The 24,525-nt window shown below is 48.5% G+C and overlaps 1 long non-coding RNA gene across 1 annotated transcript in view; it reads right to left on the bottom strand.

Annotated features, from left to right (window-relative positions):
- Positions 1–23,539, bottom strand: part of LOC142575982 (uncharacterized) — a 168,930-nt gene extending 145,391 nt beyond the window's left edge. Inside the window, exon 1 of the long non-coding RNA XR_012826747.1 lies at positions 22,943–23,539. This is a non-coding gene — a long non-coding RNA (uncharacterized LOC142575982). The remainder of the gene's footprint in view (positions 1–22,942) is intronic.
- Positions 23,540–24,525: the final 986 nt, after the last annotated feature.

Here is a 24,525-nt window from a genome sequence, read left to right as displayed (position 1 = left end):
AAGGAGTTGAGTATTTATTTTAACAGTTGTATGTTGCCGGAAGCAGCCCTCCAAGATTCACGGAGAAGGGGCCAGTGACATCGTTTGAGATGCGCCGGCGCGTGAGGTGCTCCTGATTTTAAAAAAAATTCTTAAACTGGTGCTTCTAAAGATGCGTTTTGGCTCTTTCCTGATGCTCAGGAGTTTCCGGATCTGGTCGGCGACTTGGGTCTTGCTGCGCTCCGTTTGGCGTTTCCAGTAGACGACCTCAATGGCGTTAAACTCGCAGCTAGAATATCCGCCATTAGTCACAGCTGGCAGCACGACCTCTCCTCCTGCTCCACGGATTGGCGTGCAGACGCCTCAAAGCGGTTCGAAGGGCATCCGGCACGCGCGCAGCTCGTCGTTCGCATCGCTGTTGAAACTGACGTGAAAAGCCTCGGCCTTGGTCGAGCCGTCGGCAGTACTCGAGTTGACGAGGGATCCGAGCGAACGAGACGTAACTACGCGTACCCGTGTAAAGCCTTCAGCCTCCGAGGGTTCGATCACCGGGCCAGTGTATAGTCGGCGTGCCTGGAGCGCTGGACGAGTCTGACGTCGTCCAGGAGGCTGTGCTCGGCCAATCGCGCCACGGGCAGGATCTTGTCTTCGCCGAGCTGCTCAAACGAAGCTTGAGGCACCTCGAACTTCTGGACGGACTCTTGCTCGCGGGGAGCACGCAAGGTCGCCTCGGCCGAGTTGAGGCTCCCCGGAGGGATATTTACATGAATTTTCAATACGCCTCGCGCCAGCGGGACAGATCTTCGACCTTACCGTATCTGATCCCGAGGATGCGCTTTCCCCTTCCTGAGTTGATCAAAGAGGCCCGGGTTCCCCGCGTTGTCGTCAACTGCGTTTCGACTGCTGCTTGTTCTTCTTCGTCTTCTTCTTCTTCCTATCGCGTATGTGGCTCCTACCCGCTATGTGGGTGACTGGCCAGGAAATCGATGGTGTATTCCAATTTATAATGAATAAATTTCCGAATAGCTATAGACTTAGCGCTGTATAACGTAGGATTGTCTGTTAAAATAAAATCAGCAAAGTCAGATTGAATGAATAACAGTTAATTTAAGAGTACAAAAAAAGGAAAAGAGAATTTAGCAGGCTGTGGCCGGCTGAGCAGCGATTCTTCTTCTTCCGCCTCTTCTATAGTTACGACATACACCAAGAGCAAGGGATTGGTAAAAGAGCTGCGTTAAGGAGGAGGAGAGTAGATTTTAATGAAGAAAAAGGAGCAGAGGTCGGCCTGGAGAGCGAAGGGGCAATATAGGGAAAGGTAGGTGGCAGGGGATTATGTTATGGTACAATGAGCTACTATATACACGTTGTCTAATACGCGGATGCGCCCTGTAGACACAATACATGCAATAGTAATCTTGTCCACACAAAAAGTTATCGCGTAAACACATTTCACACTGTCTGAACGCCTCACAGGTTCTAGAGGTGATCGTCTAAACCAGGCTCACGTAGAAAGGACAAGAGTGACTTTATGGCACGTTGGGCATAGTCAACTCTTCTCCACGCGCCTAAAGTCTTTTCTTCCGAAAATGGGCCGCAGTCTAAGCAGTCAACACTAGACTTAAGCGTTCTTCGTTCGGCCGCATATTGAGGGCACACGCAAAGTACGTGAGCTATTGTCTCGGGAGTGTGACAGACGCTACAGTCAGGGTGCCGTGCTTGTCCAATCTCGTGAAGCTGCGTTAAATTTTTTCATATCAATCCGCGGGCAGATAAAACGAAAAACACATGTGCAGTACACCCCTGGTGCCACAGTACAGATACGCAAGTGCCCGTTTAAGGCTTCTATAAATCTTGCGTCACAGTGGCACACACACCTGTTCCAGGGGATGGGTCAGGAATGGCCACATACGCAGTGGCACTCACGCAGTGACTCGAGCATTGGAGTAGGCGAAATATAAGAATTCAAAAGAAACAATAGGTACCATGCCTATGTTACCGACCATTGTATATGTAACGACTGCCCCCCCCCCTTATGTAATGCCCTAAGCCAAGGGCCTTTAAGGGTAAATAATTGATGATGATGATGATGATGATGATGATGATGATGATGATGATGATGATGATGATGATGATGATGATGATGCGATATGTATATAAGAAAAATGCGGCGTCGGTTCATTTTTATGATTCTTGTATATGCTATTTGGAACAGGTACGTTTCGGCTATCTATGATCACCATATACTTTGCTTTAGCGAGAATAATGACGGGATCCGACGGGCTTGATTATGGCTATTATTTTTTTTAGTTCGCACCTTACCAAGAAAGCAGACAACGAAGCCAAGCACACCGTAGGAAAATTGATACGTTACGGTAAATTCCTATATCCAAATAACACGGAGAACGGAGACGAAAGCGGAGTAAAAGAAAGCTTGTCGCCGCTGGGAGCCTAATTCACATCGTATGCGCCACGACCACTCAGGAGAACAACGACGAAAATCTTACGCATTGCGCGTGCGGTGCTTGAGGCGGCCATCCTTCCGGCCACTTTCGCGGGTAATTGTGTCTTGGGTAATTGGGTAAAAAGATTGGCCCGGCGATTGTTATCCAGCGCCTCTCTTGTCAACGCTGTCGCTGTCTTTCTCAATCCTGCCTCTCTCTGGGATTGCGCCACATTTAAGTTTGTTGCCGCCATAAGGGCGTTCATGCCCTTGTACGCAAAATTAACCTTGTATTACGCCGTCATGTTTTGGATGCTTCCCTGCGTGCTCAATGCACGATGTAGAAGCCATTATTACATGCGCGCGTGCTTGTCTTGCGTCCCTCATCTCCCGAACGCTCTGTAATTCGGTGGAGGGTGTTCTTAATATAGCCAGATAATCAAAAGTTCGAGAAGCTTGCTCAAATACGCGCAGTGCGCGCCTGCGTAAAATTACCTTTGTTTGCTTGAAAACGAATAACATTGCGTACACTGATATCATAAGCCAACAAACGCTGACACCAAGGACAACGTAGCGTAAATTACTTGTGCTTAATGAATGAAATAAAGAAGCGATAAAATAATGGAAATGAAAGTGAATGAAAAAACAACTTGCAGCACGTGGGGACCAAACCCACAACCTTCGCATTTCGCGTGCGATGCTCTACCAATTAAGCTACCGCAGTGTTGTTTCCCCATCCACTTTCTTGGGTATTTATGTTTCCTAGTAGAACCCTGGGAGTGTTAGCCAGCGCCCTCATTCGCAGACCTTGGCGGCGGATGTGGAACATCCTTCCTGCCGCAGGCGTCACGAGAACGTGATTTCACTTTTGTTCGGCATATTAATGCATCTTTAACGCGTACACGTCACTTTGACACGGGGAGTTTTTGCGGTTTTGTGACGTCGCGTGACAGGCAGGTGAAGTGGGTGCAGCCCGAAAGCTTTTGACCAATAGCCGAGCGCTAATGGCGAAAAGGCATCGAATGAGAAATAACTATTTTTCTTTTGTTCCGTAGAATCATTTATAATCAGTGTGTTCACGTCATATCAGATGGGGAGCTATCGCCGTTTTCGTGACGTCGCGTGACGGACAGACGAAGTCGGGGTGGTCCAAAAATTTTTGACCAATCGCGGCGGGCTGATTGCAGAATTGGAATAGAAAAATTTGAAATAGCTTTACGTTATAGCGCCCCTGCATTGCGGCTACACCGGTGCCCTGTATACAAACTGCGAGATGGAATGCGCTTGCCGCGATTGGGAGCCCCCCTGAGACACCGGAAGTCCCAGCCACAACAGGCCTGGTCCTCCCATGCGCGAAACACGGAGTGAACTGCGCGCTTTTTGACAAAAGTCCAGATAGTCGACGATGAATAACTCGGCGTGGTCCTGTAAGAATGCGGGACAACTCACCGATGGGGATTACCGGCCAATAATCTGGTGGCGTGTGAACAGAGAAAGTTTGAGGGGTTTTTTTTCTACGAAACCTTGAAAGAAGGGCAGAAAGAAAGAAGAAAACAAAAACGAAATTAGAGAGCATAGTCAGAGTGGTATGAGCAGAAAGAGGGTAAAAGTAAATGTAAAGTGCGACAAGTAAATGAACAGAGAAAGAGAAAATAAAGATTTAAAGAAAAAAGATGAACGTTAATGCAAAGAGGGTGCCGGCGAGATACAATACTGCGATTTCCATCGTGGTGTTTTCACGAGGGAACACTGTGACTGCATGGAATGCTTCAGATTTCTCTCATGTGCCCACCCGGGCGCCGGTGTCTACAACTTCCTTCCTGAGGACTACCGCGAAGGCTCCGATAACCAAATACACATTTGAAGGCTCTGAAACTCTCAAGCGTCTTTAGTGACGATACTGTGGCTGCCTCTGTCTCATAACGTGAACCTGGTCAGCTCACATATCGGAACGATTCCAGCCGCGTAATTCACCTGCCGCGCCAACCGTAAGACCCTTCCCTTTCGCGCGCCCTTAATTCATGCGAATTTCGAGATTGGAAAACATCGCGATTCTGAAGCGCACTTAACGGGTGTGCATCGTTCGTTTCTTCCTTGTGCCCTTGTCCGTAACGCACCGCGTTGTATGTACCAATGGCACGCCTACAGGCCCAAATAGCAACCTTGTTTATTGACACGCGAAAATTTTCCGGGAAGAAACAGGGACACTGTGCTGAAAAGTAAAAAAAAAAAATATATTCAGCCGGCTAGTTCTGTTGACTGCACCCCCTAAACAGTGGCACATTCAATTTGAATGGCTGCGCAACCTTGCGGCCCTCTCAAATGCTGTACTGGTAATCCCCGGCCTCACAATATAATTCAATAATCCAGCGAGTCGATGCATCCTTCGGACGAGAAGTGACGCCTGAGAAGTAACAGATGAAAAACGTGTCTGACTAGAATGTCACGCTGAAGAATAAACAGAGTGCAGTGTTCGAGTAGGCGGAAAAAGTATAAAAGCAAAAAAAAAAAAGATACGAGAAAGAAAAACAACGCGAACAAGCTTGTGCGGAAAAAGTGAGCCGCACGGCACAAACCAAAATTCGCCACAGTTTAGTAGCCGTGAATATGCTCAATGTCTCCGATTCGCGAGCGATAGCACTACATACGCGCGCTTTTATTTCATATTTCGCGGGCTTTCTTTCAAACACAATATATCACCACGCAGTATCTACGTTGCCACAAACAAATTGGGTCGGTCGTTTCTGAACCCCCTCTGCAACGCAACGAAACGCGCTTGGCCCTAAAATTAATATTAAAATTTTTGCATAATTCACCTTACTTAAATAACTAATGAAGCGGAATATAAAAAAAATATATTCTAAGGAGCGACACATGACGCAGACCATATGCCATTGGTTTCGTTCAGCTGCGGCTAACCACTTTTTTAAATCCTTGGCACAAGTTACGTGAAACACCCCGTATATTACTCTCAAGTCATGGTCCTCTTTGCTTCAATTACTGGGGTTTCTTAAGGTAACTTGACGCCGCTCTGTCATCGCTTGCTACACAGATATGGGTATGCGTGTATAATTGGCGGCATTACTATTGATCCACTTCCCCCTACAGTTGTCCTAGTAGGAGATGACCTTGATATTTTTTTTATCGAGATAGGAAACTTGACAGCGCAATTCGAAGCGCTGCTGGCGAAGAAATGGAATGCGGTAAACTTGCCTCTTCTTGCATTGACCATTATATCAACATCCGGTCATTCGATTTATTGATCACCCTGTTCAGACAAAATTGGCTGATCAATTCTTCGAATAATTAATAGCATGTCAGATTTCGTAATTACGTAGTTATATCAAATATGATATTGTTAATGAAAAATGTTTTTTTTAACAAAATGGTTGTTAAGCACGTCGAGCGCACTTATTAACGCGAATAGCATTCTTTACTTCAGCCGTTGTGAGTCTGTCTGTTTGAGTATATCTGTTTTTGAGTCCGTCCGTGCGTCGTGCCTCCATGCTCATGGACGACCTTGGCAAGCGAGTGCCACAACAAAGTGGTACGATATCGGAGTATGTGGCATGTAACCCAATCAACGAAAGTCTCACATTTACCTCACTGCATCACTATCACTATTACCATCATATTACCTTCACTATTACCCCACTATTAAGCATAATCACATTTACCACTAAATGTGTTAAATAAACGGGACGTCAGGAATATGGTATGCCGCTACATTGCTCGATTTCTATTCGCATTACCGTCGACAGTCATCGTGAGGTGAGTTCTGGCGTAATTTTTATAATTGCCTTATTGCCAACCAATACAAGTTATCTACTCTGCTTCGGGGCCGTAGAAAAAAAAAAGAGAAAAGAAAAGCGACTCACGCAGTAAACGAATTAAAACAACGGCACTCGCACCGTGATTGTGATTCACTGCAATATACAAAAAAAAAAACACACACATTTGTGCTGGCTTCAATTCAAGCGTCCTCGTAATTGTGTCATCTTAAAATTCGTTGATAAGTTATGAAGAAATAGAGAAACCTCCGATTAAATTGAAAAATTGCAGTCAACACTATGATAAGTTTTTTTTTTTTTAACATGCATAGCGTTCTTCCATCTCATCAATACATCGGGTACGGACACGCAGGTCTTTCTGAACAATATTTCTGACATTGAAAAGTGCACTTCAGAACACAGTCAGGCTCCTTGCGCTTGTTTTTCGACGTCCCAAAAGCATTTGACAAAGTGTGACACACCCGGCTTTAATAACACGAACTGCCTTTGTTATATTTGCGCTCGTGTTTCGTGAAAACAACAGCTGCGCCAGGTCTTCGTCGAAGGACTCCGCTTTAAATTACGTTTTCTGTAGGAGGTTTCAAGGTGCCCGTTACAAAAATGTACTTTGAGTTTCGGTTGACTGCACATCAAGTTCATTTTGAGACTATAAAAATCAATTCGTCAATTTTTAATGAATACGACAGGTAGAAATTAAGTTGACTAAAGTTAACAAAGCGTCAATTGAATCACGCTAGATACGAATTTATTTGGCTAAAGTTAAGAAAGCGTCAATTGATTGGGACTCGTTACGCATTTAATCAACTAGTCAAGAAAACTTCAAATAACTCACAGTGAATGCACATTTAATTGCCTACAGTTAAAACAGCGCCAGTTGAGCCGCATTCGATATAAATTGAATTGACCAGTTATTGAAAACTCTCAAGATGCGAAAATCGAAAGCCATTCGATTCGCTAGTCGCCAATCGAAAGGTATTCCTTATAACAAGGTTTCACGTTAGCAGGATTGTGTGCTGTTGAGTTGCCTGTTAGATGACTACGAAATGAAGCATCCTGTGGAGATCGATTGTTTAATTGGAACAGAGATGAACCCATTGGCACTATATTGTAGATCTAAACATCATGCGTACATAAATCTGTTGAAAAGTCTTGGGTATATGTAGGGCGAGCAGTGTTTGTGTGCGAATGTGTAGTGCTTATCTGTTATGCGTAGGGTTCGCGTTATTATTTGCGAAGATGCCTTTGTATCTAAATGTGCTAGTGTAGGCCCGTGGCTATTAGTGGTGATCTGGGGCCGGCTCATAGCGCCAATCTGACAAAAGAATGCTGCCGAGTTTTCTTTTTGTCGGACTTGAGCGACGTTAAGAAAATTACTCCAGTTAATGTCGAACACACGGGACATCACCGCGTCACTCTAAATAGAGCAATTGTCACTCTTTCTTTAGAATGGGGCTAGCATATACGCTTCATTTGACTGACTCCAACAGGAGTTCAATTGACCTGCAGAAAGAGATTTTCAATTAAAACACGGTGGACAATCAGTTTACGAAGCTCAGTAAGAAAATTAAAAAAGAAGATCAATTCTATTTACACACACTATGGCCTTTGGAGAAAAATCAAAAGAAGGCTGATTAAATCTTTGTAGGAATTTCTGTAACCGATCATCTCACAAATAAAAGCAATTGCTTCCGAGGGTTCTATATTAAGCGTGCATTATTATTCAACATTTACGTGAACCGCTTTCTTTTGGACACTGCTACCAAGGAGAATATCAATGCATATAAAAATATTTTCCTCTACCGGAATTCAAGGCCTTGTCACTCGAAACATGTCGCGCCCAAGCATGCTTGGAATCGCTTCTTATGAATTATTGCGGCTCATTCAGATCACGATAACGTAATTGTATTTCTCGCCGACTAAAAAAAAAAAATGGCAGCAGAACGTGCGTTTGCAATGTTCGTCGTTTCTCAACCATCTCCTCCAAGCACCTCTGGCACAATTGCAGAATATAATCTGAAAAGGGTAGCTCAAAACGTATAATTGGAGTTTTACCATTATTGGGCCAATTTCTGTTTCTGCCTTGTGAAATGAATAAGGATTCACTTAAATATTGTACACGCAAGCTATTTACTGGTTGTGTTTCCCATTAGAATTTATTGTTTGCCATAACGGGTTAAATGGGCTCTTTGCCGTCAGAACATCCTTCGTTTTTGTTTTTGTCACCACTGAGCTGCATTTGAGATTTGACATTGCGGCATCCGATAAAAGTCGCGTTTGTTTGCCCCCTTTTTGCTCCTATTTCTCTCTCCTCTTTGCCGTAACCCTGACAGTTTGTATCTCGCGCTTAGCTTTGTTCCGTAAACTTCAGACCGACCTGATATGCCTGATCCTCATTGTTCGTGCATAGTGCGCTGGCGCTGTTTGCAATGCAGCCTGTCGTATACTGCTGTTTTCGAGGATGGTCCGAGCATACCAGGTCGCCCAGCTCTAAGTAGAAACCACGCAGCACGGCTAGTATGGCGGCGATGAATGTTTAGAAGGTCGTTGAAAGACTAGCACTTCGTGCTCGCGAAAAAAAAAAAGAAAAGACGCTCATGAAGCAGTAAAGGAGACATGGGTTGGGCGTCCTCTGAATTGCGCGATTCTCATCTATAATAATCTCTCCATTCGAAAATAGCTGAGGAATGTGAACGAAACAAGGTGGGCGCCTACGTAATCTATTTATGTGCTTGTATAGAAAAACCGTTGACTGACAGCGGAGGAAAAAAAAAGAAGAAGAAAGGTAGTACACTATCCAGTACGCATAATATTACGCCAACGGGGTGGACAGCTGCAGAAGTGAGATATGAAGAAACAGTATATATATTGAATGCATAGATGCCGTGGAAAGTATCCACCTATCGAGCAATATCGATTGGCGAGTAGTCAAATCAGAAGGTAAAGGTTTTTATGATAATTCAAAGGACATACGCCCTATGCTGTTCGAAGCAAGCTCAGGGTGTCTTCAGTGTACGCGCGTATATATATTACGGGCAAAAAGTTTCGCGTGAAGTCCATTTATGCATAGCGTGTGGAAATGGCGCAGAAACAGTCGAGCACGTTCTGTTAAAATATCATTCTGCATCCAGCTGTAAACGTCGACTGAATACAGTTAGCCGAGGCCTTTGGTTGTAAGGATAGACGGAGAAACGTAAACGAATACGCGGCACATGGAGACTGCTCGGAGGTGGCGCTAAAAGACGGGAAAACCTGCACTGAAGCGAATTGTCTACTTTTAATAATGCGTCTGTGCTTAAAGATTTAAATATGAAGATAAACCAACAAAATAGAAAGAACAAGCCTTGGTGGCATGAATTATTATTATTATTATTATTATTATTATTATTATTATTATTATTATTATTATTATTATTATTATTATTATTAATCAGTGTACTGCGGTTCGTCTTATAATACTACCGCGGCAAACTTAAATCCTAAGCCGACCTTCCTTCGTCTCTTGCTTGCGTCCGGATCGGCCACTCGACGCCTACAGACAAGGCAATCAACCGTTATGTTGCTTCCAGCTCCTCGTGTGATCACACCGGGTGCCTAAGAATACAATTACAAAGACACAGTGCATCACAAGAGTCGTCAGAATCTGGACGCAAAGCATTTACATGAAGTATACAGCCACGCCTTCCTAAGGTGCTCACGGCATGCGCACGTTCAAATTACCTATTAGTAACAGCGATGACCTTCCTCGCAAACACGAGAGAAGGTACGATGTCGAGTAGCTGCCAGTGTATGCGAGTGTTCTAATTCTTTGTAAGTGTAGAAATGCAGGAATGCGCTTTCTTTTTGCAGGGTCATTCGGCTGGACTATCTTAATTACCTCAGCAGCAGTCTGAAGCACTCGCATCAACTTATTTTTTAGCATTGATTTATATACCGCGACTAGTTGCCTTTAATGCGCGCACTCAAACCTTACGGAGTCTCCGACATGTATAGGTGCAAGCAAAAATGTATGCCGCATATTGAAATGATTAATTATTCTTACCGTTGAAAGCTTTTAATCGCAGTCAAAGTGTGCGTTTCACGCGCCAATAGCGTGTGAATTTATATAACCGATAAATAACGCCTCCAAACACTTTGTCAACGATTACAAGGCCGAGATTTCGTAGCGATGCCTTCTTCCGATGCTATTGCCTTTCGCGACTTCGTCAGTGGTCATATGCGACCCTCTCTCTCCCTCTCTCTGTATATATATATATATATATATATATATATATATATATATATGGGCTGGGCTTGGCGTACACACACACACACACACACACACACACACACACACACACACACACAGTCGTTCTTACGTAAAATAAGGCTTTGCGCGAAACTTCGCCCTGAATTTCGTCGAGGATGTAGCTGGACAAGCGACTTATACGTTATACAGCCGGCAGGTGTGCACAGTGCATATGTCGCAATTGTTAGTGTACCGGTCTCGTTTCAAGCTACTTGGTTGTTTGTTGAGTAGGCTGAAGAGTGTGAGTAGAGCCACAACCAGAATATCTTGCTGTATTTTATTTTAGTTCTTACATCTCCAGTATTTGCACACTTTTAACATGTGAGAAAAGAGACGTAGCAGGGTTCGCACGAACTTCTCCTTAAGCGCTCCTAATAAAGGAAAAGAGCTGGGTTTTGTAAAAAGTGACGAAGGCCATTCGCGCTTGTTCCCTAAAGCTATGTGACACCGCGGAGAGTAGCAAGAAAATATATAACGAAATGAACCTGGCAAGTCCGCTCACATTAGAGCTTCTGTGTTGCGCAAATTTATGTGCACCGCTGCACAGGCGACGTAATAGCTAAATCGAGTGCACTGGCGTGTGTGTGTGAGTGATTTTAATCGAGAAATGGGAAAAGAAAAGTACAGCGCCTTACTTCGTGGCACACGACTTTGCCTGCGCAAATTTATGTGCACCGCTGCACAGGCGACGTAATAGCTAAATCGAGTGCACTGGCGTGTGTGTGTGAGTGATTTTAATCGAGAAATGGGAAAAGAAAAGTACAGCGCCTTACTTCGTGGCACACGACTTTGCCTACGCATATCGCTGTGACAGTTGACAGTCATAGTGGGCTCTTTGGGCAACGGTACATGGCGAACTCGTGGTGCACGCCCAGAAGCATGTTGCAGCTACCCATTTCCACAAACACTGTGCGCAAACTCGGCTAGACCTTGACGTCGTGCTCCTTTTACGTTTACCCATCTGCTGGTCAGCTAGCACTTGCGAGCTGTCGTTGAAGGCGCCCACTTGGCGTACGATTTCAATTCTCCATAGTATGAACACAGCTACAACGGCAAAATACTGCGCGAACGTAAAACGATGCCAATAGAATCGGCCGCCAGCGCAGGGCATATAGTGCAATGTACCCTCGTGATCTCCTGCCGGCGAATTATGGGCGAGCACTCGTGTGGTACAGGACGGTGGTCGAAGGCCTGGGCTTTGCATATGTGGGTTACAGTGCCCGTGTGCCCCGTCGCGCGGACGCGGCTCAGCGTTCCTCGTCTCAGCGATGAGGAAGGCCCGTGGCGTTCATCTCATTAGCGCGCTGATTGTTCGTCAAGGCAACGCCCCTAGGGCGGTTCCTCCGCCGCGGCTGACGTCTGGCGCTTGACTTGTGGCCCCACCCAAGAGGAAGCACGCTGGCCGCAACAATGGCAAAAACGCGACGAGCGAGAGAGAGAAAGGGGGGAAGTTAGGGGGGAGAGGGGAGCAATAACGCGCCAAGGCACCCGACGGCGCGTGCAATTCTGCTGCGCAAGCCCGTGCGCAGGACGTTTCTGTTTTCAAACCGGCGGCGTTTTATCGACTGCGCTGTTCGCGACGTCTACAGCGTTCAGCAGAGCTGCGCTCCAGGCCGGGCGAGTGCGTGGGTTGGTAGCGACACCGGTCTCCCTGGTGATTGCGGAAACACGGCGCGAAGAAAAGAAAACGTCCGGCGCGTGTCCCGTGTCTACTGAACCGCCCTTGCGTTTTCAGCTCCTTTGCGCTTGTGTTTGTACAGTGAAGTTCGAACAAGTTGTCCAACTCACGGTATATCTTACCCGCTGCGGGAATGCGTCCCGTGACGGGGTGCATTCGCTTCCTCAAGGCCATGCGCTTTCGATCCTCACCAAAATGAGGTGCATTACGCAACTTGCATGCAGGAAAGAAACAAGATAGGAGAGGCCCTAACGTCACGTTTTTTGAAGCCGGAAGTGCAGCGATGTTGGTGTGCTATCTGCCCTTGCGCCTCCGGTAAGCTCGCCGGAGCACACAGGCGCGAGCTTTGAACTTGCATATTGCTGCGAGCCTCCGGAAGTGTGTGCTGCCGACACGCGTCAGTACAAATATACGAAACTTCTGCACGGTTTTTGGTGAAGCAGACGCGCTCCTGTGCTCTCCTGTGGCCTGTTGAAGAAGACAACGAAGACTCACGCCGTGATTGCTTGAGTGTCTCTGTTGCTGGCTGACACTCGCACTCATAGACCCTAAACAGAACTTTCAAGCTTACACACCACATTTCAAAGTCAGCTTTCCTCGCGAACAGAATGTGCTGCGAGAAAGACACGGGACTAAAAAATTTTCTCACTATTCAGAGGCCTAGAGCAGCAGTGAGAGCTTCAGGAGCGCAGTATATGGCAACGTTGATGTTTGGCGCACCATTCCCAGTGCTCCTTTGCGAAAAAAAACACCACGTGACTTCCGCCACACTCTCTTCAACTGTTGTTGTTGTTAAACCGTTTATTAAAATGTTTCCATTCCTAGGAAGAGGATCCATCAGCGCGGGGGGAGAGGCAGTTCAGATATTATTGACTATTTTTGAGTCTTGTAGAAATCGAATGACTGGAATATGAATCGCCGATCTCGGGGGGCCAGTGGAAAGGCGCCAGGCGTCCAAATCCCGAGTGCTCAGAGCATGGGAGAGGGTGGCTATCGCTCTTCTCCGGTGCTCGGCGAGAGCCGAGCAGCCCCAGAGTACATGTTGCTGATCTAGCAGCTGGTTCCCTGGACAGGAGCGGCAAGTGGCTGATTGCCAGGTCTGGAGGCGCATCCTGGCGCGGCGGGCTGGTATCACTGCTGTCTCTGTGAAGATGCGTCGTACGCGTGTGGCTTGAGCACGGGTAAACTTCTCCGGCAGAGGCGCAAGATTTTCCGGGAGGATGTTCCGGAGTTCGGCCCTTCGAGCCGCCTTCGCCTCTGTCAGGACTGTGTCCGGGTCGATGGGGGTATGGGTCGTCAGTCACTTGTGGACGAGTCTCTGAGGGGCACGAAAGAAGCTCCTTTGCCAGAGAGTCGACCATTCGGTTGCCAGCGACCCCAGCGTGACCTGGTATCCATACGAGGCGGACAGTGTTGCTAAGCCTCGTCGGCGACTCGCATCGGCCGGTGCATCGAGTGAACAGCACCACTGCGCGGGTCCAGCCAGGCGCAGGCTTTTATGGAGGTCTGCGAGTCTGTGTGAACAGTGAAATGAGCGGCGCAGGCTGCAAAAGGATGCTTGAGGACGGCGTCGCACGCAGCGGGCATTGCAGCCAGTTCCGCCGTTAATGGGTCGTTGCAGGAAGGGCGGCCGGATGAGTATGGCGCAGCGGTATACGTGGGCAATAGCACGCTGTGGCTGAAGCTTCGTCACTGAGGGCGGCGTCGGTGTATCGTGGCTATGGGTAGGAGCGTCGCGAACGTCTGCTTCATGTTGTCTTGCGCAAGACAACTGCCTCTCCGCGTGATCGACATTCAATTTTTGGGGAATTAGTGCAAAGTCCCCAGTCAGGGGACAATCCCACGGAGCAGGGAAAGAGATCAGAGGCGTTGAGGGGACTGGCAGATCAAGAATCGAGAGGATGCTGCAACCGGATATCGCGGATCTTAGTTGGAAATGATGTGAATGCTCGGCAGCCTCGCCTATTGCCTCAATCGGATTCATCTTGGACATTTCGGCAAGGCGGTGTAAATGCTGGGATACATGGAGCGTACTTTCATGACGAACTTCGCCCGGCATAAATAGATGCGACGGGACGACGCCGATGGGTCGCTGGCATTGCTTACATTCAACAAAAAACAGGCGGACGCCGCCGCGCGCTCGCCGCGTATTTGTCAGTGTTGCCAGACTCTAGGAACGTGTTTTTTGGATAAGAAAAAAATATTAAATAGTATTTTTATTGTATTGTTTGTTGTTACTGACTAAACAACTTGGAAAAAGGTTTCATAGAGGCGCTTATAAACGATTTCCGCACGTTTCATTGAGCTGTAAGCGTTTTAGCGGGCTTTTTTTGCGCCGTGTGGCTACGTCGAGCGCTGGCACCCCGGAGCGCAAGCGTTGCAGAAGGTTCTGTTGTTCTCCAACAGCGACGTTAGTTTACATTGTGTAAAAACACATTTTGGTTATTCATGTTCACTTCAGTTTCAGTTCCTGTTTTAAAGCCTCCTCCAACAACAAGAATTTAGTACTGCCGCCGGAGAGATAGAATTATATATATTTGGCATGAAATCGGCCTGTCAGCGGATCTCGTTCTCCATGTCCGTGCACCGCCTGGGCCCACACAGGTGCAAACAACCAGAAGACCAGGCATGGTTGGCTTCTAACTGTATCTGTCGTCGCTCTTTTCCCTCAAGGCTCTTGAGCAGAAGGGACTTACGGTTGTAGTAGAGCAGGGGTGGTTTCTGACCGACGCACAAAACCAAACTTTACGAGCACGCGTGCCGACAGCGAAAAAAAAAAAGAAAAACAGCTTTGGGCGCCGCGAACGAGAAACCGCTTCGTCCCCTATGTACCCGAACCCATATGGGTGCCACGTCACACAAAAAAGCAATAATAAGAAAAGCAGTACAGTGCACACACTATTTTGCGCCATGGAACCTTCGATCGGGTTGGTAAGAAAATTGCACCGCGCTGGTAACTATTATCTGTTCCGTGAGCACCTCACTTAAGTTTGAAGATGAAAAATAACTTTACACAAATTTGTACTATTATATTCATGCTCTCAAACATTCACTATTCGGCTGTAATGATCAACGGTGTCCCTTTCACGCGCAGAGAGCCCGAAAGTGTCCGGCCAAGCTAGCCCAAACGCCCGCATTCCGTCGCTTCAGCGCGGCCGCGCGACGGACGGTTCCGATGGAGAACGCAAAATACACAAAAACCAACCAGCTGCCGGAAGTGGGAGGGAGATCGATCGTCGCGACGCCTGGTGAGCATGCGAGGCGCTCCTGCTATTTCCGACGGCGATTTTCGGCGGGCGGAGTTTTTCCGATCGGACCGGGTAGCCGGCGGGAGTCAAATTTTTGGACGCCGAAGCGTTCACCGCCGGGCGAATTTCGTCGCTTGGATGCCGGTTTTCCGCTCCATGTATCCCGGGCTTAATGGGGGGAAACGCGGCAGGCCGGTAACAACCCTCATGGCTTCGTGGTTGAGCGATTCGAGTCTTTGTCGTTGCTTTTGGGTCAGGCTACAGAAGTTACAGTCGAATACAGCACGAAAATTAGTAGAGCAGTCACGAGGCGACGGAGAGTTCGCTTCTCACTTCCCCATAGTTTGGATGCGATGCGGCTGATTAGGTGGAGTATCTGATGGCAGGTCCGAGTGACATTGCGAAGCCATGTTGCTGCACACCATCTGCATCGATACAGATGCTTGGAACTCGAACACTGTCTTGCTGAGATAGTTGCTCGGCAAAGATGAACGAAAATTGCTAGGAAAAATGGGCTGCTTTCGTGCCCAGTACTATACGAAGTTAATTTTGTCAGCAGAAGGCATGAGTCCGACCTCCTTTAGAAATGTGGTGTCGTCTCCCTTCTGTCCTTGTTCGCTGGCGCTAAATATGCTTTCCATGTCAGGTTACCAACACGCCCAACAAATGGCAATGCTCCTTTAGAAATGTCGCAATTGTGCCGATTCCTGCTTGAATGGCATCGGACTGGTCGCCGTCGGAGTTAGTGCATATTGTGACGTCGTCAGCACACACACCGAAGCGACGTCCAGGTATTTCAGCCAGACGACAGCAGATTCGTGCCATCAACAAGTTGAACAGTAATGGCGAGAGGACTGCGCCTTGTGGCAATCCCTCTCGTCATTCCTTCGGTGCGGATATCTGCAACTGATGCGGGCTAGCCGCCTATAGCCTCTCTTACGCTTTCCTTCCCCCATAGCAGCTTGTTTTTTTTTTTTTTTTGCTTTTCTTGGCCTATGCTAGCGCGCTTGGCATTCAACGTGTGATTTCTTTGACGGGCGCATAAAATGAGGGTTGCGCGTCATCGACGCCACGAACGGTTTCTTAGGTGATGGTATACCCAGGCGGTATGCCTGCTTAACGCAGTAAAAAACATTGCACCAGTATTCCTTCAATGACGAACGGGTCGATTCCTGCCTCCGGCGCGATGTCAGACGAATTGGACCTTGCTTTTCAACCTCTTTGCTAAATGTTCCAAAAATAAGAAAAGTAAGAAAGACTCTAAACAATGACAAAGCTCAATTAATACCCTGCTGTGGATTATCCCTCACTTCATGGCCACACAGTATAAAGACCCTAATTCGAAGTTTCCGAAGGTTATGCCACACATCTCTATACACCACCGCATAGAAGCATTGCAGAAACAATGGCGAACTTTTCTGTCCGTCTCGAAGTACCGAGCTAAGTCAGAAAAAAAAAAGAAAAGGAAAAAAAATCGTTTTTTTTTTTTTAGCTGTCGAAAGCCCGGCGCTGCAAAAGCGACGTAAACGTATATAAAACTGCAGCCGTATGTATACGCCGATTCAGACAAACTCACTCATCGCACCCCACGAGGTGAGGTGGGGGGCGAGGAAAGGCCACGCATCGGTGGTTGAGGCGTACACAGCCGGCTGCTGCCGTGGTGCGTGCGAAAAGCGAGAAGGGAGGACGCTGACGCAATCGAAGACCGCGGCGTGGTTAATCGCCCAGCTTTCAGCACCCACTCGCTAAAAGCGGCAGCGCGCAACATTGTGAAAGAACGAGGCGCTAATTGCGGAAGCTCGCTGCCGCTTTGTCTACACCACAAAGAAAGCGCGCGCCTATTCCATTCAAGCACGACGATCTCCGCAGCTGTAGCCCTATAATGCCGTTGCGAAATAACGTTCGTGGGTAAAGTGTAGTGCGCATCTTCTATAGTTCTCTCTCTTCTTGCTATTTTTTTATACATTCATTTTTTCCCCCCATCGGTTGGCATAAAAAAAGGTGGCGCACTCTGCACGCTCAACTCGGTGTGACGCGCGCGACGTCGCCATCGCACCACCGCGTCGTCTACATGCAGGGGGTGCTGCAATGCGGTGCGGCGAGCAGCGGCGCGTCTACATGTACGTGTGCATGTACACTCGGGCACTCCGCGCGCTCTGCGTATATATGCGTGGCGCCTGCTCTGTGGCGGCTGCAACGAGCGCAGGTGCGCCCGTCATGTACACGCGCTGTAGCGCGCAGGTTGCAGGCAGCTGTTCTGCCGCCCCGTTGCTCCGCTTCCTAAGAGGAGCAAAAAAAATAATAATAATGTCTCGGCAACGACGTGAACATTTTTGTACAATCGAAGCGCAGTTACCGGAAATGTCTGCTCGCCGAGGAACATGTGCTGCAGCACCGGCAGCGCGTTCGCATGTACGCGCGCAAACACACGCACGCACACACGCACGCACGCACGCGCGCGCGCGCGCACACACACACACACACACACACACACACACACACACACACACACACACACACACACACACACACACACACACACACACACACACACACACACACACAAACGCGCGCGCGCTCGCGCTGTCGCTCTCTCCCTGGGACACAGAGGCGAGTGAGTACGGTTAATGGTTTCGACGCCGCAAGCTGGTCGAGTATAATACGCTGCAGTCTTCGCCAGAAATCCGCAGAATCCTCACGGGCCACCGAGGCGATCGTCGGGTCGTGCGGTGACGATTCTTGGCAGTTCTTGCACGCCGTATACAGACGTGGCGCTCTATGTACGCTGGGGACCGCTTAACCCATTCACTGGGAAAAGGGAGATAGAGAGAAAGGAACTGCAACAGAATGCGGCCATGCACATGTAGGTAGGAAATTGACTATGTCGAACAACAGCAGTGCTCAGGGAGTCGCATGCGAGGGCCTTCATACCACACGACGACTGCTCCACACTCCTATACAGAGCATAGGAGTGTGAGTGTTTATAGCTGGTACGTTACCGATAAAGCATGCAAATGCCGGTCAAACTTTGGAAGAGCAAGTAAGAAGAGGCGTCAGTTCGAGGCTGTGCTTTGAATCTTATTAGGCGAAAACTGACAGCTCTGTGGGCCGGGGACGGAATTCGCAAAGCTTTTCGGTTGTATAAGTGCTCTTTGGCCATCGGTGGGCCGCCTTCGCTGTAATATGTCCGGCGTAAGTACTGGCTGGAATTTGGTATGTCGAACAACACTAGCGGTAGAGATTTTTGTGAATGAGGGCCCAGGACCGCCAGTAGCCTCGGAACGACTACTTGTTCACTCATCTAATTAAAAATTGTCTCTTAAAAACTTGCACTGCAATCAGCGACTTCTGTCATGGAGCGCAACAAACATCTGCGAAAGAAAGAAAGAAAGAAAGAAAGAAAGAAAGAAAGAAAGAAAGAAAGAAAGAAAGAAAGAAAGAAAGTCATACTATACGGAAATTTGTTAATTAAAAAAATTTTTTTTTGAGAACTCGTAAGCGCGTGCATGTTCTATGGCACGCCTCCTGCATAAAACGTCATGGCGCACGAACCTGTGCTTATCAATACGACTTCGCAACATCGTGATAACGCGTGGACCATCAGGGACTGCGTGCAACCGTAAGGCGCCTTGCGTGTCACGCCACGCGGCGTGCCATAGGCGCATTACGTGGTGCAAGCTGTCACTATACTGGAGTCATTATGACGTTAGAAATACGTTGGAGAAAATGCCAGTAACAATCATATCGCACTTTTGTTCGCAGACCCTCTCATTTTTGTTTTTTAGCTGCAGCTACTGAGCGGTGTGAACGTTCTCATTTTCATCCACGTATATATAGTCACGAGGACACGAGACGTTCCGATTTCACAAGCTTTGTAAATATCCAACTGTGCAGCTTCGCTTACATGACACTCGACACGAGCGGGTCGAGCCACAAGTCCAGCTGACCCACCGTATGGTGAACGCACGACTTGCGTTTTATTTTCGTTACCTTTTCTTTGGATTCTAGTTGGATTCAAAACAACATTCGCAGGAGTGTGTATTCCTCCTTTCTCTGAAACTGCCCAAGATAGCGCGAGTAAATGTTTGATGCCAAGGAAAACAAAATATAATCAGACGAAAGGGAAGAAGTGTTGCTCCACGGAATTAATCGCCATCGTTGCGGCTTGGAGTCGATAATCGAATAGCACTTATTTGCCTATCATGTGCTTGAGCGATTCAGCGAACAGGAAGAAGAACAGAACGAAAGATCTCACAGGATGGTTACGAGTGTGAAACGCTCCCTTGCCCAACAACATTTGTTGGAATGCTGCTTCTTTTTTGTATGTGTTATATAGCGTGAAAAAAAATAACTATACATCCTGTTCCCTCACAACGCAACCAACTAAATATCCACATGCTGTCGCATGCCACAGTGAAAAAGGAGAACATAAACGGCCGTATACACAAAAATCGTCTCATGTAAGCGAATTTTACGATTGACCGCCGTTCGGGCATCCGCACTTTACCATTAAGATCGGCGTGAATGACGCCATTAATCTCTACCACGAAGTGCGGTAAGATATTGCGCCACGTGACATTAAGAAAACCATCGCAGTGATGGCCCAACCACGGACGGCATTTACGAGAGAGAGAGAGAGAGAGAGAGAGAGAGAGAGAGAGAGATCAGATTTAGATGCAGGGAGGTTAATTGGAAGAGAATATTCTGGTTTGTTACCCTACGCTGGGAAAAGGGGGGAAAGAAAGATGTGAAGAACAGCGAAGGAAACAACCACACACGCGCCGAAAAAAAAAAATGAAGGAAACACAAAAGAAAACAGAGAAAGAGAGAGAGGCTAAGGAACGCTTGGAAATATCAAAACTCTAATAGGTTATACGAACGTATAGAAACATTTAGGAGAATGTAAGACAAGTTTTGTGAATATGAACCCAGGATGGCCGAGGCAGGAAATGAAGACAGGTGTCCGGAGTGTATATACTGCGCCGTTTTCGAGTTTTGATAACACTGAAAATCTGACACTGACCACTTGTAACTATTATGTCCTGTTGTCATAAAAAATAAACTGAAAATGAACAAAGCCATTATATTCCATTGAGAACACCGAAAATTTCAGGAGTTTAGATGGAGAACAGCGCAGATGTAATGTTCTTGCTCAGCTATATAATGAATGCATCTCAACTTCGAAAAAGGCGGTGAAGCTATAGCCATATATATATATATATATATATATATATATATGACGTGGGCCCCACTTACGTAAAACTCCAAGAAAAGGACTGGACCGCGGCGGCTCAATGACCGAACGTCCTCCGCATATACGCAGCGCCATAGTAGAATTTTATATATATATATATATATATATATATATATATATATAGTGCCGCGGAATGAAGCGCGAGAACGCGAGACACGAGCACGCGTAATGTGTTATTACTCAAGTTGGCGATAATGGCACTGATTCCCGTATTGACGCGGAGCGTTTGTGTTAGGCTAGGTCTTGTTGCTCCCACGCAGGCAACCACGTTAACGCAGACAAGTGTCCATGCCGCGCATTCATGGAGTGAAGCAATCAGTGCGCCGTAAATAGCATAACTGCCGAGCACGCAACTGCCGTGCTTCCACTTCCGAAGCTCGTAATAGTCCCGCCTGCAGGGCTGCAAACGCGCAGCAACTGCACAGCGGCTGCGTGGCCGCATGTGGGCTGGCAAGTGCGTTGTGTTGGTCCCGGATAAGACTCCCCTGGAGTATTATCCGGGACACCTATCCGGACGCCTGGACGCCGCTTTGTGAGATGGGTGCCATCACGCGAAAGTGATAACGAAGCTGGAAGGACGATATCTCCCAGGCACGGATGCGAAGAGAATACTTATACACGATTGTATCTGTACATAGCTGTCTATACTATCTATCGTAACTCCAACTGCAACTACACTTGGAGTGCGAATTACCCGGAAAAGCTGTAATATATACAGTGCACCGCACGCGCGCGTAATGCGGAGGTTCTGTGTTCGGATTCGATAGAGGGCAACAATGGGAACGGTCGGGAGACGATGGGAATTTCGAGTTTGCAGAGCTGCTCTAGGGAATGGGGAAATTGGGAGGAGAAAATGTAAAGGGAGACAGGGAGTAAGAGTTTACAGCGCAACCGCGAAATTAAAAAACACGCTCACGGGGTAAACCAGCTGTTCGAAGGAAGCGCACCACCTTCTGTGCGTGCATGCAGTCGATGATGCCGCTTCTGTGAAGCCTGTACGCGAAAACAAGTTCGCTTGTGGATTACTCGAGCGATGTCAGTTCTGCACTCAGTGTATCAGGTGCATGCACAGCGCTTTGAGCCGACAAAGTGTGCTTATTATTCAAGGCCACAGCGATAATGAGCGTTAATGACCGGTTACGGACACTAAAGTTCCTCTAAAGAGCCAGGACAGTGATATAATGTCAAATTCCGGAGATTAACGCGCAAAGCAACTGACAAGATGACGGACGCCGTAGTGGTAGGTTCTGACCATATGCGGTTCTTTCAACGTGCACCTAAAGTGCGGTGTAAACACAACAGTTTCAGCGACCCAGCCTCATCGGAATCAGGGCCATCGTGGCTGGGAGTCTAACCCACGACCTCGTATTCAGCAGCAACGCGTTATAGGCACTGAGACGCCGCGGTGGGCATGTAGCATTTAACGAACTTATTGGCTTCCAAATTGAGCATGACATAAGCAGAACATGTTTGGGCAAGTCGGAGTCAGCCGTGGAAGTCTCCGAGCAAGCGGCTTGCTCCAGAGACCAAATATTTCCATATATTTCTTTTCACGAAGGTATAGATCCTTCGAGAGTGTCTATCAAAGGGAATGGGGGTCAGTTCGGGGTCAGTGCTGCCTCCAGTCACAACCTTCGCTTCCAGATGCGAACGCTTACGACGTAGCCGTGTATATAACAAGTCAAGGAACATCTACTGGCGCAATATAAATGGCGAGGGTATGTCTGCCCCACGGACAGAAAGTGAAAGTTGTCCGCGGAGACTGCGATGCCTTCGACGCAGAGCACGCGTCCTTTATCGATCTTACAATGCTCTGGAGGCGTAGTCTGTATGCTTGAAGCAAGCTTGCTGTAACCATAAAGTCTGCGTTATCGTACATGTAAAATCCGTGGCAATGACAGCGCTTGTTTAAGCCGCTTATACAGTCAATAGAAATTATCCCACACTGTGACTTATCACGCTGTATATATACGTGCTTCTACTACTTATGAATGAGTAAACTTCCCAATGAAACATCGGAGTCAACAAGTCTGCTGCGCAGCAAACTGACACAAGACTTACGAAGTAGACCTGCTGACCTCAGATACACGAAAAAAAAAAAAAAAGAAAAGAAACACTCGTAGGGCAGTCGCCGAATCTTGTGTTTAAATTCTCCCAGTAATGCGACTTCTGCCCGGAATTAAGGCAGCTCACATATTCGAAGCCACTCTTAACCCTCCCGAGCCAGCAGAGTTCAAGCTGGTGTGCGCGCAGGAGGCGCGACCTACCTTTCTGTTTGGAAGGTCGCGCGTGAGTCGTTATCCGAGCATGCGTTGCAGACGACGGAGTATTGGAGAGCACGCACGCATTTTACAGCGGCCACCGCACTTTCTGCATATATAGTGGTTGCACTGACGCACTTTTAGGCACGTTGGCAGGTGGCAGGACGCAGTGTGGACTCTGCCGTGCGTGTGGCCTTTTAGCTCCTGGTGAGGCACGGTTGCTTCGGGCGCTGGCCGGAGCGCCTCGGGTGCTGCATTTTACGATCCTTCGTTCGGTAACAGAATAGCTACATGTTCGCGCACAAACAAGTGAGCACGAAGTTCGAGAGCCGTCGGCGCTACACCAACGCGGAGTTACCGATATGCGTGGTACTGAGCTGGTCCTGCGCGAACCACGCGAGCACACGGTCAAAGCCGCTCGGCGCCTCCGAGACGTTCTCCCCGCGGGGAGACACACGCGCGCGCGCCAGCACGGTGCGTGCCCGACAGGGCGAAAAGAACGTCGACGAGCCCGAGGCGTCCAGCCAAGCTCTCTATGGTGGGCGGACAAAAAAGTGGCATACGGACGATGATGACGGGCGGCAGCAGCACACACAACACACAGTGTGTGTGCTCACCCCCCTCTTCCCGGCCCTCGCTCAACTTACTCCACCTTCTTGAAAATGAATCGGTCTGGAATTTATTGATGTCGGCAGAACGGCTGACAGGGCGGCTTGATGTATTGCCGCCGCGCGCCTGCCAGCCTGCCTGGCAGCCCGTGGCAGCTCGCGACGGCAGTGCGGGGCATCCCCCCCCCCCCCCCCCCCCCCCTTCAAGCGTCCGCGCGCAGGCAGCGGGGCTGCTGCTGCTGCTGCCACGCCGCAGCGCTCTGGCTGCCGCCGCCGCTGCCTGCTGGCTGTCATCGCTGACTACCATAAACAATCGGGTTCCATCCGCCGCCGCTCTCTCTGTATGCACCTTCCCCACCCTCTCCTCGCGCCCGCGTCGTCGTCGGAGTTGTTCCGTTCTTTCCGTTCACCTCGCCCCAACTCACACTACGCCCTTCCTCCCCCTTACGTCTCGACAAACGACAGCTACAGCGCTCGCCAACGGAAAGTACAGAGCAACAACGGGCGGCGGAATACCTGCTCTGTCCGTGCGCCAACACACAAACGCACGCACAAACGCTTCCTTCGGAAGGACGTGAGCGCCGCCCGCCCAAAGCCGCCCGTCCATGCGGCGGCGTTATGGACGTCAGTCTTCCACACTCTTCTCCGCATCCGGTGCGATGCACGCAGGCGTACAACGGCCGCCGCCGCCGCTTGTCGCTCCTGGTGACAAGCGCCCGCCGCCGCCGCTTCTCCTCGGCGCTGTAGCGCTCGCACTGTGCGGTGGGCAGGCACCGGACGAGGCACGCGTGCTTGCGTGTTGCGCGAGCGAACGTCGTCTTTGAGCTATGTCTCGGGGTCACCCGCCCACCCCTGCCGCCGCCGTGCCCCTCTTCTTTACCCGCCCTACCTGCCCCGTTCCCCTACCCAGCGAGAAAGCCTGCATGCAACCACTCTACTCGCAGACGCGAGCGCACACACACACGTGACGTGCATGACACG

Source organism: Dermacentor variabilis, chromosome 1 (genome assembly GCF_050947875.1).
Source record: "Dermacentor variabilis isolate Ectoservices chromosome 1, ASM5094787v1, whole genome shotgun sequence".
Taxonomy (NCBI): domain Eukaryota; kingdom Metazoa; phylum Arthropoda; class Arachnida; order Ixodida; family Ixodidae; genus Dermacentor; species Dermacentor variabilis.
This window is presented reverse-complemented; position numbering and strand designations above follow the sequence as displayed.